The sequence below is a fragment of the Rhea pennata genome, chromosome 3 (genome assembly GCF_028389875.1).
Source record: "Rhea pennata isolate bPtePen1 chromosome 3, bPtePen1.pri, whole genome shotgun sequence".
Taxonomy (NCBI): domain Eukaryota; kingdom Metazoa; phylum Chordata; class Aves; order Rheiformes; family Rheidae; genus Rhea; species Rhea pennata.
The window spans coordinates 68,627,498-68,646,792 of NC_084665.1; the positions used below are offsets into that span (position 1 = coordinate 68,627,498).

Here is a 19,295-nt window from a genome sequence, read left to right on the forward strand (position 1 = left end):
TCCTATAGTGTACACTTGAATATTAAATTTCATTTATGCATTCATGCAACACAAAGCAAATATTCAAGTATCATGCTATTTCCTCTGCTCCTGCTTTCCCAAATTCTAAATATATATTTCTGTTTCTGAAATAATGATAATAATGGGAACAAGAGGTGGGCTGCAGCCTTTGGTCCCATCAAAAGTTGCAAGGAAACACAGAAACTGAATTAAAGTTTTGACAAACAAGTGAAGAATCAAATACTCAGTGTTAAAAGGGGGTGAATGTGTCCCAAGTGCATGGCCAGGGACTGGACCCTAATAATTTCCTGTTTATGTAGGTCTTTTCTGAAACGTAATCCTGCTGAAATTTGTACGTAAAAGATTCACACAGAGACGCTGAGGAGCTCATATAAGTAAGTACTGCAGGATCAGGCTGATTCATTTAAATGGACTGCAGGTTTTAAGATTTCGATCTAACAGTTCAGCACTGTTATTGTCTTCTGCTTTTTAGCAGTTTCAGAAGGATCTGCAATTTACTTTTTACTGAGAGGTGACTTTAATCCATATATGGATATTTCTGCAAATTCATGGTTCTGACCCTGCAAAACAGCTTTAAAAAGGCTTACATTTCTCATACTTTTTATCCCTGTGCTTGCTTCTGGGTTGTTTGGGGGGTTGAGATTTTTTCACAAGCTGCCCTATTTTTTCCTCACTTTCATCTCAATTAATTTTATTCAACTGTTTACATGTCTGACAACTGTAAAAAAAATGCAAAAAAAAGAATGTTAGGTTGCTCTTCCCACTTCCCAAATACTCAAGACACTGCGTACTAACAGCTAACACAGTAAGTAAGAAGAATATACAGATGTCTTCAGCAAACATTGACAGGCTCAAAGCCTTTTTCTACTCATATAGGTATAATTCCATAATAATGGAGAATATGCAACTTCTTATGTTCTAGGCTATCAGTCAACAACAACAATATTGTGAAAGCATAAATACAAGTGCTCAGCTGTGTAACAGAAAGAACATCGTTTCAAAATTTGGCTCCAGAAAGTTATCTAGATATAACAATTAAGCCAGCAGTAATTATTCAACTTAGTTATAAAGCAAGCAGACTCTTAATCATTTTCCAAAACTGCATTTGTAAAAACTGCATTGGTGAGTGATGGCAGTGGTACATCTAGTCTGTTATCCTCCCTCTGACTGGTAACACATGCCAGCAGCCTTGTGTTGTCAACTACAAGGCAAACCAACCTCAGGAAACAATGTCCTTCCCAAATGCCTTTCTCATAACAAAAAGTGCCTGGCTTAGTTTTTGCTAATATAGCTAGAAATGCTGTCAGTACATATCTAATCTTTTAAGCACATAAAGTTTTTGATTTCTAATACGAGAAATCTTATTTCCTTTGATTAATTTGTTTGGTTAATATAGCTTGGTTCTCATTTCTTTATCCTTTGTGAAAACAGTTCTTAAAAAACCTTCCCTTTGCCACTTCAACTTCTGCTTCTCAAAGTCTTTTGTCTCTTCCACTCCCAGTTGCCATCAGTATGAATTAGTAGTAGCTCAAGAGCTACATGGCAGACTGTAAACTCTATGGGGCAGGCACTCTGAACATGATTCCTTGTCTTCCACACTGTGTGGGAGTTGACACCTACACACAGCAGCGCAGAGACATCCCAATTGCCTCCCAAGCTGTGCGGGAGTTGGCATTTATGCAGAGCACGGTATGTATTTCACTACCGTTGTAATGTAGTAGGGTATTCCCTCACATTTTGCATTTTCTCAAGATGATAGCAAAGAACTAAGTTAATTAAATTTTGAAGTATTCTGAATTAAGACGATTTTTAGATGATTTCTGTTGCTAAAAACATTTCAGAAATTAAAGCAAATACTCAGAACTCATTTAGCTTTGAAACTAATTAGTGAATTCATTTGAAAACACAAAGCGAAGTTTTTCTTTCAGTTCTAGTCACTGAACAAAAGTGACCTCAGTGGAAGCATCCTGACTGACACTAACCAAATTCTGAGATCAGATTGTGTACTATACTCCTCAGGGGAACCCTCTTAAAACTAAGATAAACTTGCAGCCAATGAGATTTAAATGGACTCTTTGCTCTAGGCATAAACACAAATGTTTTCTTGAATCACTGCCTGAATCCAGATGCCCCAGATTAGCAAAACCGAATTCTCCTATCATTGCAGACAAAATACAGATAAAGAACCTGCTATGTACTCTTATAAATCAAATATCACATACTTAATAGAGAATCTGTTGCACAACAGGGAATTTAATTACTTTGTTTATCTGTGAACATATAGGTGAAGATATATATCTTCACATTTCAATCTTGACATTACTAATGAAAGTATAGTGTTGTGTCTGCAACTAATTTATTTTCATTTAATGTAGCAATGACTGATTAGTCTCATTTTCTGGTGTGGAGGACATCCTGTAACACAGTCAATGTTGTTTCAGAATCTTTGCATTTAATTTACTCCAAATAGAAGGCAGAGTAAAAAGATACGATTTTTCTCTCTTTCTCCTTTTTTTATCTCTGAAATTACCTGTCATGATTCAGAAGATTTTTTCAAAGATGTATGGTTAAGCAAATGCTACTCTTATTAGTGCACAATTCTCAACAGGAACTTTGCATTAGTAAAGCAAGTAAAATTTGATCTGGAAATGTCTATTAGGATAACGTCTACTATCATTTATTTAAACTAAATTAGAAAAAATATTCATGTACAATTAGAGGCCTGGCCCTACTTTTCTAAGTGCATATAAAATTATGATTGGCTTTTATGGAAGTTTTGAGTGTGCAAGGAATACAAAATAAGATTAAAGGACATTAAGTTGTTCATCTATCATGAAATAAGATTACGAATACGAGGTAACTTCACATTAGTCAAAAGACACTGGTGGTGAGATCTCTTGAATCTTGAGAATATAGATTTGCAAATGTGCTCTCATGGTATACAACAAATTTAGGTTCTTTAGTTCAATTTCTTAATTGTTTTATAAAGCATTCACTTTCACCTAGATGCCTGGGTGTTTTTCAGACATTCAACAGACATGAACAGGAATCTTGAATTCGAAACATTATTGACAGTAATAAATTAGGTTTGACAGCTTAATCACAAGACTCAGGATGGCCATGAGACTACACGGTAAAATCCTAATTATTAACATCGATTGCCAAATTTACATTGAACTTAACACAGCTAGAAGTTCACGTGTGAATGGAAAATTTATTTTATGAACATTCTGAAGCAATTTCTTTGCACAAAGGGAAGTTGTTACACAAAAATGGACACCACCACAGAGGAAAAGATGACACTTAAAATGCAAGAATGACTTTTCTGTAATAATGCGACAAAATTTTCAAAATCATAACTATTCTCTAGAGACACATGCTGAGTTTACACAACACATGCATAAACTCAGCATTCATAATTTTTAGTTGCCCCTGTGTTAGAAAATCTCATGCTCAGAACCCCTGCAGTGATACTAAAAATGGAATGATATGGAAAATTGTTTGGTCTTGAACACAAAAAACTTTTTGCTTTCTTAGCAAAATCATAACCAAGCAAAATTAGTTCTAGGTCAAGCAAAAGATTTTTTTCTGGGTGTTATTACCAGCTTCACAATATTTATTTTTATGATATTTGTATGGGAAGTTTGGAGTAAAAACATCCTTTTGAGAGGAAAAAAATCAAGAGGTTTCATTTCAAAAACACCAAAACAAACTGCACTGGTTGCTTCAACTTTTGTTTTTTAATTGTTGTTGTTGTTGTTATTTTAAGCCAAAACCACCTGCTGAATTCAGTAAGGATTCCCAAATCATTTTTTTGGAACTAAACTGCATTTTTGGCTAACAATATTCATTAGCAAGATGTTTTTCTGTAACACATCTAGTTACCCTCAATTTTAACTCAGTCCTCCTTCAAATTTTTGTCAGTCATTACATATAAAAGATGAACAAGAAACTATGCAGAAGCTCTTCTTTCATATTATTGTCAACACTGAGTCTGAGTGAAATGTTTCACACATAAAAGCGATTTTTTTAACCAAAATATTGCATGTACAGAATGACTCATAAATCACACAACTGCTGTCAAAAAAAAAAGAGAGAAAAAAAAACCTTTGCAGAGGAATGACATTCTTTCTTCTGGTTGAAAAGCACTAACTGTTTTTATGAAATGTGATTCTGATCTACACAGATCATACTGCTCATAAGGAACTTTCATACAACATGTAAACAATTCCATTTTCAGATACATGTATTACCAGCTGTCACGGAGCTGCAGCCAAGCTTGCCCCATGGTTTTCCAAATACTTCTCTTTGCTGAGGAACATCCTTTAAGCTTGCCAAGAGCTGGAAATTTGCTGCCCAAATACAGCAGATGTATTAGAAGAGCTGAAGATATTTATGGCAATAGCCAGTTATTTTCCCTTAATGTAGCCCATTGTTCTCTCCTTGAAAGCCTGGTTGCCAAAATTTTTGCATATTTCTATTTGCTGGGTTTATAAAGAATGGACTTTCAGACAGTAGCTACAACTACTCTATGGGTGATTTATTTTTTATACTTTAGTTTCAATGCAATTTTATGTCAGAAAGATATTTTTTATCCTAGAATGAGGCCCAGCCACGAAAACTTCCTCACAGGACATCAATTATGTACATGGCAGCCCTGTTGCATATCTCTCTCTCAGGCAGTCAGAGGATGACACACATGAAGATCCCGCTGCTATCTGGAGCCATTAGAAAAACATTCCTGGAACTCTTATGAAAACACCCTCTCTCTCCCCCTTCTTTGGGCTCCCAGCCCGGGATCACACCTGCAGAAGATCAGCAGAGAAGCAGAACAGATGGTGACAACAGATGCCACTCTAGACAGAGGTGAAGGGCTGTGCATGATCCTACAACTCACATCTTTCCCTCAGCCACTTCTAAATATTGTTACCAATACCTTTCAGCTCTGGCACCAGTTTTCTATACCTATGTAGCATCTGCTACATGTTAACATATAAAATACCATTCAGAATTGAGGTCAGTATCATTCACTGCTAGGGACATCATATGACCTCCAAGTGAAAGCAGTAGTAAAATTACCATATTAATTGGTGCAGAATCAGCCTATAAATTGCCAAGAATCAATACCGCAATGTGTTGAGCACTCTGGCTGTTAAGTACTCTGAAATAAATTTTTAGCCAGAGACACATCATCAGGAGAGAAAGTTGGCTACACTGAATCCTCAGACCTATACAAAGGCTCAAGAATCCTCTAACTCAGAGCAAGGTGAAGGCTTTGATGAGGCCTTCATTCCACGCTTAAAAATTAAGCATAGCTAATTAAAAAAAGATCTCTTTAAATATCTTCTGTTTGCTTTACTTGTTGCTGTAACAATTGGGAAGAATTAGAAAAGGGATATACTTGATTTTTTCTTAATTTTGTGGATCTTGTATATTTACCAATATTCTTTGTACAACAAGTTTCTTGGCTTCCAGTGTGGTCCTTTAGACTCTGTCATTTGTGTTTGTAACATAGGAAAAAAAAAAACAGAAAATAAAGACAAGAATAAATGTTTTGGGGAGGCACTCAAAACAACACCATTTGAAACTTACTACATTAGGTATAGGTTTTTAATACATGTTGTCTCCTGATATATTCTGTAGTACACAGGAAATATCTAAGTTAGAAGCACTTTAGAACTATTTGCTCTAGTCCTAACATTCAGCCATAAAATTTGCAATGGAAAAACAAAGTGTATTTGTCTTCCCTGAAAAGACTTTAAGATAACTCCATGATGCAGTATTAGTCTATTGAACTGCCAGCCAAAAGACAAAGATCAAATTCCTGTTTCCAGAGCCAAAATGACTTGGAAAGAATAAAAGCAAAGAAAAGGGCAAGCCATAGCACCTGTTTTTAGCTACGAAAATATTCTTATTAATTGATATTATAGATCAGTGATTTTCAAACTTCTACAGTTTATCTATAGACACCTAAATTCTTCCAGTACGATCTCCTGTAGCATTAATATATATACATTTCTTTTCCTTAGTCATCTTTCCCGGGTCTCTTATAAGTTGTTTACAGTCTCTCCCTTTCCAAGCCCCTTGTGTTGAAAGATCACATGATGAAAACCACAACTGGAAATTCAAGAACCAAATGGACTGTCTTTTAAAGATAAAAATGATTACAATCTTTTTAGAAGTTATTTTTTGAGGAAAAATTACAGGAAGGAAAAAAATATATATATATGTAGGTGTGTGTGTGTATGTATGTATATATACACACACACACACACATATATATAAAATCTTGTTTGTATGCCAGAAACAGTGCTTGCCTGTGTCCACATATTTTAGCAAATTCCCCTATCTTCCTTCCTTCTCATAGCCAAGTTCTATTGTCCTCATATAATAGTAAGTTCAGCTCTCCAAATCTCTTAGAGCCTTACTGAACTGTTACTGAAAGTTAATGGCCAAGTCTCACATTCACTGACTTCTAGAATACAGAAATAGGGAGTAGGGAGTTACCAAATCTCTCCCCATGCCTTTTATGTCTCTACTGTGAAATGCTTTAGCCTTCATGGTAAACTTATTTTCACTGCCACATGAATTAAATAGTCACACTTGAGTTGTGAAGCATATCTTCTGCAGAGACAGGTCCAAGTCCTCCAGGCTGACATTTCCTGAATCATGCATTCCTTGCACCCTTGGCTAGGAATCCCTTGGCAGTTTCTGGGGTAGCCACTTTCCTTCAGCCAGGACATATTTCATACCCATGTAAATGTTGGGAATGCTAAGATGGCAGTCTTCACTTGGCCAAAGCGGTAAAGGTTTGTCTTTACACAGTTCAAAATAATCATGGAAAATTTGAGATAGCAATTGTCACCCCATGAAATGCCAGGAGAAATCACCCCTCTTGGGCAGGGTGCAGATGGTCAGCAAAGCTATATTCTACATACAGATGTCTATACCTGTTTTCAGTCACCAGACCAAAGCTTCTCTCCCTTCTCTTCTTTTCTCTCCCATGTGTATTTCTCACAAGTTTTTCCAGTCAGCTAGTATGAATAAGTTGGGGTTTTTTTTTCCTTATCAGTTATTCTCTCAGGGGACATTTGGTGTAAAAAAACAGAAAGTCTAGAGTTCAGGTTGTTTTTCAGTGCAATTTAGAAGTAGAGATCTCTCTGTATTTTGACTTCTCCAGTTTAGCCTATCTTTGAAAAACAAAACAAAACAAACCACAGGGCTTTATGATAAGGTTTGAATGAATTCCAGTAGAGAAGACTTGGGTCGTCTTAGAAGGTCACCCTTTACCCTGTACAGAAAGAAGGCAGTTATGGTCCATAGGTCTGTGTCATCTCTGATTTGGGCCAAAATGTAATTTGGCTAGATCTGTAAACTGAGTGAAAGAATTCCATCTGTAGGCAAAGCAGTGCACAGAAGAACAAGTCGTAAGGGTGTACAAGTGCAAACATTTTCCTCCACAGTCTACACACCACCTAGCTCTTTGAATCTTGTGCAGAGAAGAAAACCAAAACTCTACCTTCCTTCTAGGATCACATTCTACCTTCATGTTAGCCTGCTCATTACTTTTAATGGTAGGAAAGCATATACTGGGGTGCTCACTATCATTTAATACAGAGCATTTATACTGCTTAATACTTTAAAGTTGCAATTTCTGATTCTGCAGGTTTTTGGAGGTCCACAGATTTAAGCAACTCTAAATTTCATTCGGGCAACAAGATTCACTTAAGTCAGCAGCAGAAACTACCTTTTGATCATATGATTAAGGGATAATATTATACTATCACAAATTAAGATCTCTGCAGAGTCAGAATAGGTATTCCTAATCAGAAGAAGCAGGAATCACAGGAATAAAATATCTGTAAACTAGTCTTGGGTTGGCTTTTCCATATAAAAAAATAGGAAAAAAATAGGTAATGTCTGTCTCTAAGTGATCTTCCTGATATTCATGGAATTTTTGAAATCTTATATATATATGCACACACATGTACACACACACACCCCATACATATATATATTTTATATATGTGTGTGTGTGTATATATATATAAATACACGCACACATGGAGTGTCTTTTGTAGAAATGTTCTCACTGGTTGCATCAGTGTTACTGATTAAGCCATAGTACCTGATTTATTATCTTCAATAATATCTCAGAATTCAAGATTCCATTCCACTTTTGTGGAATGGAAAAACATTTAGGCAACAGTATAAAAAATATCTGTGTACTGATATCAAAACAGTAACATCTGAAGATGAATTCTAAGAAGACAGGGCTGCAGATGTTCTACATTTAAAATCAACAGCTGCATTACAGATTATATACATTCTCTTTGGACATCTGTTGAAATGGAAAAAAAATACCCTATCCCAGCGAAGAAGATGATGCTGAACAAATCTTCCCTATAATAAAGGTATTAATACAGACATGGTATCATCAACTTAGAACTAAAATTTTGACTCATACATCAATAAGGGATAGATTTGCCACCTAGGTAATTCAAAGTGTGGTTTTATCTTCATCTCAAACAGTCACAGCCATTCTTTGACATAATCAGTACTTTGCTGGTTCAGATGACTCAATTCTGTTGCTGTGACTCCAAAGGAATATAATCACACTGCAGGAGAAATCCTGCTGTGATCTACATTCTGTTCCACATAGATGTATTGTAATAGCTCATAGAAAATCATTCTCTGGCCCTTATGGGTAGCAGGTAGTGCCTTACTACTTCTATTACAAACAATTCAAGTGGAACTGAGTGGGGCTACTCACTTGACTAAGATTCTATAGGATTCTAGGATGCAGTAAGTGTGCTCTTAAGTTTCTTAATACATTTTACAACATGTAGTATGATATAGATTATACTTGCAGAGTATCAAATCCTGAGACTTAAGAGAGGTCATACAAATAGCACATTTTCAGATGTTTCCTTTGAATGGCTTTTGTTGCTTCTGTAGAACAAAGTATCTCCTTACTCTACTTCCAGCTTTTAATCTCCCTATGTGTCTCCTTCCCATTAGGACCTGCCAGCATCTTCCTCCTTCCTCAAGTAGGATCTGTCTCTCAACTGGTCACTAAGGATTTCTGAAATCATATTGCCAAGGTTCCCTGTCCTCTCTATGGGGAAGAACTAGAGGTCTACACACCTCGCTTCCCTGTTTCCTGTAACCCTCCCTGTACTTGGGTTTGTGCACCTCTAATTCTCACCAGCCTACCTACGCTACAGGCTTTCTCATTCTTTCGTATCTAGGAGATGAATCATTTTTACTAGAAGGATTATAAGATCTGAGATAGAAGTCTGTTACACCAAAAATACTAGGAGCTGGCATCAACCAGCTTTGTGAACTACTACAATGTTTCCCATGCTGTGATCTGTGCATGACAGGTAAGCTGTAAGACATCAAACAGAGACTCATTTAAAAAAAACACAGATAAAACTATAAAGAAGATTAAGAAACACTGATATGTAGGGTATGTCCACAAGGTTACCAGAGCAGCCACTGGAGCTCTTAAGAGATTTAGCTTGTCCAGATTCAGTTCAACTAGGCTGAGTGTTGCTATCAGGGGAAGTGCCCTGACGCATGAATTCCAGTGGATTAAATGCTTTACCTGATGTGTCCAATTCCAGAACTTCTCAGAGCAGCCTTGTAGCATGAGAACACAATCAGCAGAACAGCAGAATCAGCAGATTCTGCAGGTTCCAATGGAATATACGAACACTTCATTTATCTTCATTAATGATTTATGCTAATATGCTAAAAAATAAACTGTAGCAACTGAGAAGCTGTCATGTGTCCCTGTATCTGCTGCTCCTGCAAAGGAGAAGAACCTTTGATAAGAAGGGAGACGAACAGCTGCAGAACTAACAAACCATGACAGCCAAATCCACCACCAATCTGGGATCTGAAACCAGAAGCACTGTCTAATTGGCCAAGTATCTATGCAACCTTGGGGGAGACTGAGTGGGATTGTTGAGCTCAAATTGCTGTCACTATCAATACCAGAGACTGTTTGCTTAAAGCTGACATAGATATGCCTTCAATCCTATGGTCATACCAATATTGGTTACATAATGCCAAGGTCTTCTTATGTATCCTATACTATACCTCCCATCAAATATATATATATATACCCATCCATATGGACAGGGCTTAGCCCAGTGATCCCTGGAACTGCCTAGAATTTTGGAATAGGTTTGGAATAGGTCTAACACGCAAAAGCAACCCACCCTATCATAAGAAGAAATAGAGAGGTACATAAAGGAATGTCATCATATTGAAGATAAGCCTACATTTTGTTTAGTAAATTAATTTTGGACTACCATATGCATTAATGTTTATCTGGGAAAAAAGTTCAGTGAAGAAGTATTGAAGCCAGCAAATCCTAGGGTTAATTTTCTTCTCCAGGTTTTCTGTCTATTCTTTATCTACATTTCCTCGAGCTCAGCATAACTTTCATGGTCATCTATCTCACCAGTTAGATATCTGAATGCCCACATATGTGCTTTGAAAGTACATAATAAGAGGTTAAATCTTATGTTCAAGCAACAGGAAGTTGCCATCAATTTAAATGGGACGAGAATGTTATACGTGATTCAGACTTTTTTTTCTCAGTAGTAACACCTAATGTGTGTCTTGCTGCTGTTTCAAAATAATTACTACCATAGTAAACTATTTATTTGCTTAGAGGAGACTTCGGAGGCTGTCCATTTCAAACCTTAAGAGATCTGTTCTCATTACTCATTCTTAAAATATTCACACTTCAGCAATAAAATGGCTTATTAAACATATAGGTAACAGTTATTATAGAACTTTAAATGTTGATCCTTGCATAAACCTGGAAAAAAAGGGCTCATTTTAGTGTACCCGCAGGAATTACAATAACTTCTTATTTCTATAGTGATATAATAACATACTATGTTTGCAAACCTTCTGCAGAGCACCCAATTTGTAAACATCTACCTACCTGCATAAAATCTCTTCATTTTAAGGGTCATAGAACCATTATAGTAAGTTTTTCAGATGTCCTGTACCTTACACGTAGATCAAAACTACAGTCTTGAAAAGTGAATGCAGAACTTGTCCATTAGTGAACTTAAGTTCCTAGAATTCCTTCCATTAAAATCAATGGGTTTTTTCAAGTGACTAAAGGTGCTAAAACGGGCAAGAATTCATACAACTAAGCCTGGATTACTACAGCTTTTCACCTGCCTGATTGTCACGTAGGGAAAAAAATCTGTCATTCCACAGAAGCTGACACAACTAATCTTATGTGTAATTTCATATGGTTTTACTTAACAATTTAACAGTTGATTATTTCTAAACCTATATTTTAGGGGCTTTTTGCAGGATCAGCATTTGATCACTCAGAAACAATTAACAGAAAACACACAGCCAAGAATTTATAAAGTTATTTTTAAAGTAGCCTTTCTGTGTAAACTTTCTTCCATCTTTAACTTCTGAAAATAGCTAATAAATTATTAAAGCAGGTAACATTCAGTAACAATAGTATCTGTTTGCTCATTCATCAATCAGAACCTTTCAGCATTAATGCTATACAAAACAAAACAGTCTCTGTCTCAAAGAGAAATATTTGTTTCTTAGATCTTAAACTCATTAATTTTCCTCACTTCTTTACAGTTATTTGTTCTTTTTATTGAACTAGTTAGGAAAACAAAACTTTTCCTTTGTTGTTTGCTCACCAAGCTTTGGATATTCCATAGAGACCAAAGCCTTTTCCTTCTCAAGGCACATCTGTATATATACTTCTCCCACAGTGAAATCTTGATGTAGTTCCCCTGAATTTCCCCCAAGTTTTCACTTTCTACTGCAAGGTATTGATTATCCTGGGACGTTCTTCCTGATGTTAAAGTTAGTGAAAAGCTGAATTCTCTAGTATATTTTGATGCTCATTTCAGTGAGCATACAGCACTTAAAACCCAAAGGAGGGTATGACCACAGAGCAAAATATTTTTTTCTGAATATTTTTTAAATCTAGGCTTTTTTTATGTTTCTGCAAACTAAAAGCCATATTTTGGCTTGTTCCTAGCCTTCTCTTGACACAAAGCCTGGACTCTCTTTGGTAGACTATCTGTATGCTACCATACATCTCCAAACTCTGGAAATAGGATTGGTTAGTTTCTTGCTTCTATAGAGCAAACATAAAAACTCATGCACTAGTTTTTACTGAAATCATCCTAAAATGCAATTAAAATAATATTCTGACTTTCTAGTGAAAGCCTCACATTGCCTATGTGGCTTAACAAACACTTTCTGTCCAAGAGCGATAATACAGGCCTCATCCAAAACAACCTTAACCCAGACGGAACACTAAAGTTACTACATGTGCATAGTGTAAAGCAGACCACATTTAAAAAAATATCACCAAGTAAAGGGAGATCATATAATGGGAAGAACAAGGACTTAGTTAAAATACTAGCTCCGTTTGGATTCTTACTAGTATCCTTAACTCTTCCTGCTTCTCTTTGTCTTTTGTTTCATGATTCCTTCACCTGTTCCAAAACTTGACTTTCATACAGCATTGTGCTGGATAGATTGGTTGGCTAAAGAGAAATCATTATTATCTTTAAATGTTAAAGCAGCTCTACTGAATTAAGGCATGCTAGAGGTGAGCAGTGGTATAGCTTTAGTAGAAATGGAAACGAATAAAACTTTGGGTTTATATTACTTCATTTTTACATTCAGTGAATACAGATATCTCATTAATAAACAAATAATGATTAAAGTAACTTTTATATAAAGCAAAAGCTTTTTAGATAAATATTTTGCAAAATATTTATTTTTACAACATAATTGGCATTTTTGATAACAATTACCTAAATGTTGTTTTTTGGCCTTTGAATAGAAATGGTCTTTAGAGAAGACCATAAAAAGTGTTTCCCACTTTCAAAAGAAGATGGAATTGCAGCCATGGGGCATAGTTGCATCATGCAATGAAGTGCAGTATGCTGAATTCTGAGCTAATGTTAACAAAACCCACAGCAAAGCACCTTCCAAAGGTGCCAGCTTGGGCCCTGAAAGCGCAGAAGCAGATCCTACTGGCTTGGTGCAAAATCACTTCTGTATTTCTTTTGCACAGGTGCTAGTTTCTCCAGATGGCATGATGCTGGTTAAACAACTTACTGAAATTTGTGTCATTGCAATGCATAGACAAAACCAGCTATGTTTTGAAGGGCTCTCATGAAAACTAACAGCCCTGCCCTTTGTGCACTGGCATCAGGGTTTGCCACTTCTCTGAGGAAGCTGCATCCTGAAGAAAGTGTAAGAGAAAATTACTCCCTATCTCTGTCCTCACATTTTGAGAGCCAGTGTTTCTCCACATTCACCCAAAGAGAGTAGTCTTTTAACACAGCTCTGTGTGATTGACATAGACTACTTTCTTATGAACACGTTGGTAGGTTGAATATGACACCAACAGTTTTAGAGGAACATCCACTGCAGGCCACTTGCTGTTCGGTCTGCTTTGACAGTAGCTTAGACTTCGGGGTACTGTATCAAGGTATCTTTGACTGCAAAGCCTAGTAATTAACTAAGAAATAAATATTTTGAAGTCTGTAGACTCTGTTCCTTCATCTAAATTATGTGCATTAAATGTAAATTCTTAGGTTTTCAGAAAAACTACATGGAAGTACGAACCTTGAATGTCTATTTTTAAATCACTGTGACAATTTTGATAGTCTCCATAATTAAGGCTGCCTGCTGTTCTCTGTAAAATCTGCTTTCTGTCATTAGCATTTTATTTAAAATGTAACCATTGTTATCACTCAGCTACAGTTAGACATACTCCAGAAGAACAGCTTTTGCAGTTAAAGTCAAACTGAGCATGATGAAATCTCCCATAGTTCATGGAAAAACATGCACACAGTATATAACTTGCTTTCCTTTCCCTGAGTATTATAATGAAGAAATGCTTATGAAAATCTGCCGTTCTTCAGCAGTTCTTGTCTACTCCCTGCTGATATTTTTGAAGATTACCCATCAAAGATATTTTGCTTCTTCAGGTTTTTTTCTCATACATCAATCTACATTGCATTACTGATACCTTTAGGCCACAGGAAAGATGAAATCTAGATCTAACAAAGTAGTTGTAGATTTAAACTTTTTCAAGTATTTTGCTTTAAAATATGTCTTGAGCTACAACTTTCAACGCTCAAAACTACTCTCATCTTTCAACTATGTGTTGGATATGAGAAAAACATGATGGCCTGACAGTATCTGATCCAGTAGTGGGTATAGCTTATTCTGCCATGGGCCAAAGGAATGACTGAATGACCCCTCAAAGTCCCTTCCTGTTTGATTTTCTACAATTCATAACAGTATTTTGTATCATTACAAAAGAAAGGGTTTCCTTTTCCAAGGTCCATTTAACTGACAAGTACAGTTGCCTTGTTACTTCCTTTGTAAATTCTTGTTTGTAATTTTGCCAGAATGGAGCAACCTTGGTCTTAAATTGAACGAGACATTCCTGTGCCCGAAGATTTCTTGAAAATTTCACCAGAAACAGATTGGGTGACCTCTGAATGAGGTTCAGGAGAAATATCTAGCAATGTTGATGTGAATATTTTTATTTGTTAATTGAAAAACTACAAGTCCTTACACACACATATATATTCTATGCACACTGTCAGTATAACTGGGACATGAGTTCTGTGATGACAATTTTTGTTCAGATTCTGCAATAACATGAGCAAACAGGATATACACACAAAAAAAGAATAATTATCTGTTCTGCTCGAAACTGTAAACTATCATTTAAAGAAGAAAAAATAGATCACAAAACCTTTCTTTACCCAATACAGATTTTGCAGATTAGCACACCAGTTCTCTGTTATTAACCACCCACCTAAATAAGAATGGGGATAATTCTGAGTGTTTCACACAATATTCTGTGAATATTTCCCATCCAAAATCTTCTCATACAATTTATCCTCTAAATAAAGGTATGTCAGAAAAAGAACTGTCCAATCATATTGAGCTGTGAAGCTGAAAAACAGCAAAGTTTGCTTCATGTTAAACCATGCAAATAAGACTCCAGGCCTGACCCTGGACTCTTTGTGAATACATAGGCTTTGGTAAAGTCCCTGAGGGTTCTGGAGAGCAAGGAGAGGGCAGGATGAACATTTAATTTATCCCAATTAATTACAAACATTAAATTCTAGTTCCGTTGATATTAACAGTCAAACTTCCAACGATTCTTTGAGACCACCATGCTATGTGGTATTTTGTGAAATGAATGAATATGAAGATATACTATCTCTTCTTCAACCTAACCTAGTAACCTAGCAAAAAAATAAGCAACACAGTAATTCGCTTTCTCAGTACTGTCAGCAGGTGCTATCTGTAAACTTTTTCAACTGGCTAATTAACCCATAAACATACCAAAACAGTTTTATCACAACATTGTCTTGTACTTTATATGTTCATCGTTAAAATAGCCAAAGCGTGATCTTGCTTAGAAAAAGTATATATTTCTGTTTAAACTGAGCTATTTATTAAGACAATATTTATGAGATATTAGAGGGATTTAGTGTGTTTTAAAGTATTTCATTCATAGTTATCCAGATCACATCGTCAGCTAATTTGGACCTTTTAGACAACTGTCATGTCTAACCTTTTACCTCCTAAGTCTTCCAAATTGCACACAGAAGAAAATTTGCATTTGGAATAGCCCAGTAAATCACCAAGAACAAAATATGTATGTCATAATGCCCTTCTTCCAAGAAGCCATGAACACCCCTCCTCCAAAAACATAATCCGTAGCCATCACTGCCTGAGACAATCTCCAAACCTCACATCTGAGGCTTACCAGGAGACAAGATCAACCATAGTTACTCAGCCCACCAAGGCAGCCTGTAAGAAGCACAGGCAGAAGGAAAGGCAACCCCTTAGGGCAACACTCCTACCTCCAGGGAGCCCCTCCAGGCACAGAGCTAGCAAGAGTGCTAGCCTGCTCGCCACTGTAACACAGCCAGATCACAGGGAGATTTCCCCAGGGCAGGAGGAGAGCTCCCTCACTGACTGCCCTGCCTTTGCCATAAGCCAAACCAGCCCTACAGCACAGAGGGTGTCTCCCTGCCTTCCCAGTCCAACTTGTCCTCAGAGTTTCATGGAAGTACTAAACCTTATCATCTGAAATCTCTGACGTTTGACATTGTGATGATAAAATATACTCTATAATATTTCATCACAGATTTATTCATGAAAGACGAGTCTGGCAGTTAGTCATGCAGTGGTTCTAGCACTGGTAACTCTTTCCTGAACAGTATTATTTTTCTAAACAAGCTGAGCAAGTAACTATTACCTGTTACTGGCAGGTGTCTTCTGATAGCGACCTCTTTCCTTTTCAGTCAAACTTCAAGCCAGGGGATGTAATACAAAGACCACACATGATGCTCTATCTATCAAAAGCTATGGGTAAGGTAGTCCTGATGGACTTCAGGCAATATTAGATAAAACTAGGCATGAAAATACCTACAAGAGGTTTTAAGACACGGAAGAAGTGCCCACCTTTGGGCTATTGTTCCTTAAGTTCCAAGGAGGAGTCAGGATTCATCCTTCCAGATAAACTTCTGAGAATACGGAACTCAGGCAGCAGCTCACTTTCACAGAGCAGAAGTCACAACCTTCACAGAAGTGAGGCACAGACAAGCCAGTGAGTGAGTTCACAGACTCCTCCACATTTGGAATGACATGCTAATCCTCTCTCTCCAACTATGTAGCCCTGAAGCATGCAAATTCATTCTTACAGGGAAATCAAAAACATTTATTTTTAAATCACAGAATTATAGAATGATTTATGTAGGAAGAGACCTCTAGAGGTCATCTAGACCAACCTCTTGAACAGTGCATGGCTAACTCGATTAAACACGTAATTTAGGTTAATTTTACTATAGTCTGCAAAGGAAGACAAAAGAAGAAAGATTATTAATCCAATTTATAAACAGTTCAGAAAATGCTGAAATGATCCAATCATGTATCATATGAGACACACAAATTCATATAGTTGTTCAAGCCATCAAAAATACTACCAAAGTCTTTGCGTGCAGCATTGTACATGAAACCTTGTTCAAGGCAACTGGTGGCATGTCAACTGCTTCTGAGTTCCTAGGATTTGTCTAAATTTTGCAGTCCCACAGAGAGACATCTAGCTTATCCAGACTACGCTTGTAATAGCATGAGGTTCTACCCAGGCTAACCAATCCCACTGAGAGTATCACGTAACTGCAGCCACCCATGGTGCACATATTAGCTCACATATTGAAATTTTTAGGCAAACTCACTGATATTAGTATTTTGTCACACAAATATTGCACTGAAGGCACAGAACATCTCTGGAATGTTACACCTACTTAGATACATTTGTTCCATTCACTACACGCTCCACGCAAAATCTAAATTTTATCCAAGGAGTTGCATGCTGGGGAACAGCATTCTCCCTTCAGCATCAATCTTTCCAATAGCTCTTTATCAATACACCTGGAAATACTTGCCTAAAATAAACATGTAGCCCATTATGTTAGTCAAAATAACAAGCTTACGTTACACATTTTAAACTAATAGCTTTGATGGAATTTAAATCTCTCTAGAGAAAAGTATTATTTAGCTGCAAACATATGACTACTTACTACATAGTTCTACCAAAAAATAAAAATAAAAATAATAAAAAGGGATATTTTAGGCCAGAAAAGACCTTTGTAGTCTGAATGCCACATACCTAACCACAGAAATTCACCTGTAATTTCTGCATCAAGCCTGCAGAAGAAATCAAGCCTACTTCTCCCTAAGTTAGGGCAGGTATTTTAGAAAAATAGTCTTGATTTTAAGTAAAAGACAGACAACTCAGCTCTTGAAAGCTACTCTAAGAATTAATTCTTCACACTGTCAAAATACGTCCAAGTTAAATTGTGATTTTATTTTCAGTTCAAATATTCCAGTTTCTAATACACTTTGGTGTATTAAAGTATATTCTGCCATCAAATTTGCTTCAAGTGCCAACATTCACAAAATGCTTTTACTCAGAGTATATAATACTGATTTGGTTTCATATAGAATCTTTCGTTCAAAGATCTCAGAAAAGCCTTGTGAGCATTTATGAGTGTTAATCCTCATATGAAATTCTCTCTATTTTGCAGATAAGCAAACTGCGGGAAAAGAGACTAAAGAATGTATCACCCAATGGGATGAAGATAATACTGGAATGAGGTGTATACGCATTTTTGGGAAGCCAGAATCGGGAAAGTCACACAGTATTTGTGGCAGAGCCAAGAACAAAACCTTCATCATCTGGTTCTTATGCCTGTGTTTCTTTAAGAAGACTGCTATGATTGACTATATCATTATCTAGATACCCTTGTATTAGGTTTTGGCATACAAGTCTGTACCAACAGCTAAGAAATACCCTAAAAATTTAGCTCATTTCTATTACCTTAACAGTACAAACTGTCTAGCCCGGGAATGCAAGTCTTTATATTGCTTAAACAACCGGCTATTCTCACTCCATTTGAAACAATAGGACACTTTAGGTCTAGTGAATCACAAACACTGATGTTCACAGAAAGCCCATATTCACCTTGTAAGCTATTGAAATTCTTACCTGTGGCACAGACAGTAATAACTTCACACAAGCAGTTCAGTACCCAGTGACACCATGTTAGTGGAAGAGTGCATGCTCAGCTATTTGTTTTCACATCCAAACTTGGGAAAAAGTTTTTTTTTTTTTCCTTCTGGATCACTGAACATTACTGAGTAAGTGAAAAATTTAATAGGTTTTCTTCAAAACAGACCTAATGGCTATCACAGCACATTCTGAGGGAAGCCTTATTAGGCACAGATCTCTTACCCTCACTTGAATCAGCAGGTCAGGCCATACAAAGTGGCAGAAAATTACAGCATTTCCCATCCCAGCAGAAGGGATTGAACAGCTAGAAAAAGAAAAAAAGTTAAATTTTCAGCACATTTATATAACCTTTCCTAACTCTCCCAGCTTACTGTTCAAGCATACTGGGATGTAAAGGTTATTGAAATTTTACTATTATTGTTTGAAGTGAGAAATATGGGCTTTCATGAATGGTCAGCTTTTTGCAGAATGAACATCCAACCTTCTGAGATTCACTGGCTTCAGAAAGCCTTTCATATCTGCATTGAGTCATTTTATTTAAAAAATATTTATGCTGGACTGGAAGAGACATGTTCCCCATTATGTTCCCATTAACAGTTTGAATACCACAAGTAACAAAATTGAAATTATCTGCTAG

General features: G+C 36.5%; 1 protein-coding gene across 4 annotated transcripts in view; it reads right to left on the minus strand.

Moving 5' to 3' along the window:
* The window catches only part of TMEM200A (transmembrane protein 200A), a 56,466-nt gene that overhangs the window by 25,390 nt on the left and 11,781 nt on the right, over positions 1–19,295 (minus strand). The window contains exons 1-2 of one of the 4 annotated variants that reach the window (XM_062570910.1): positions 18,881–18,899; positions 16,549–16,664 (exon numbers count right to left, since the gene is read on the minus strand). The exons of the other annotated variants lie outside the window; for them this stretch is intronic. The gene's annotated coding sequence lies outside the window, so the exon portion shown is untranslated. Of the gene's footprint in view, positions 1–16,548; positions 16,665–18,880; positions 18,900–19,295 lie in introns of those variants that run through there. 4 annotated transcript variants of the gene reach the window in all.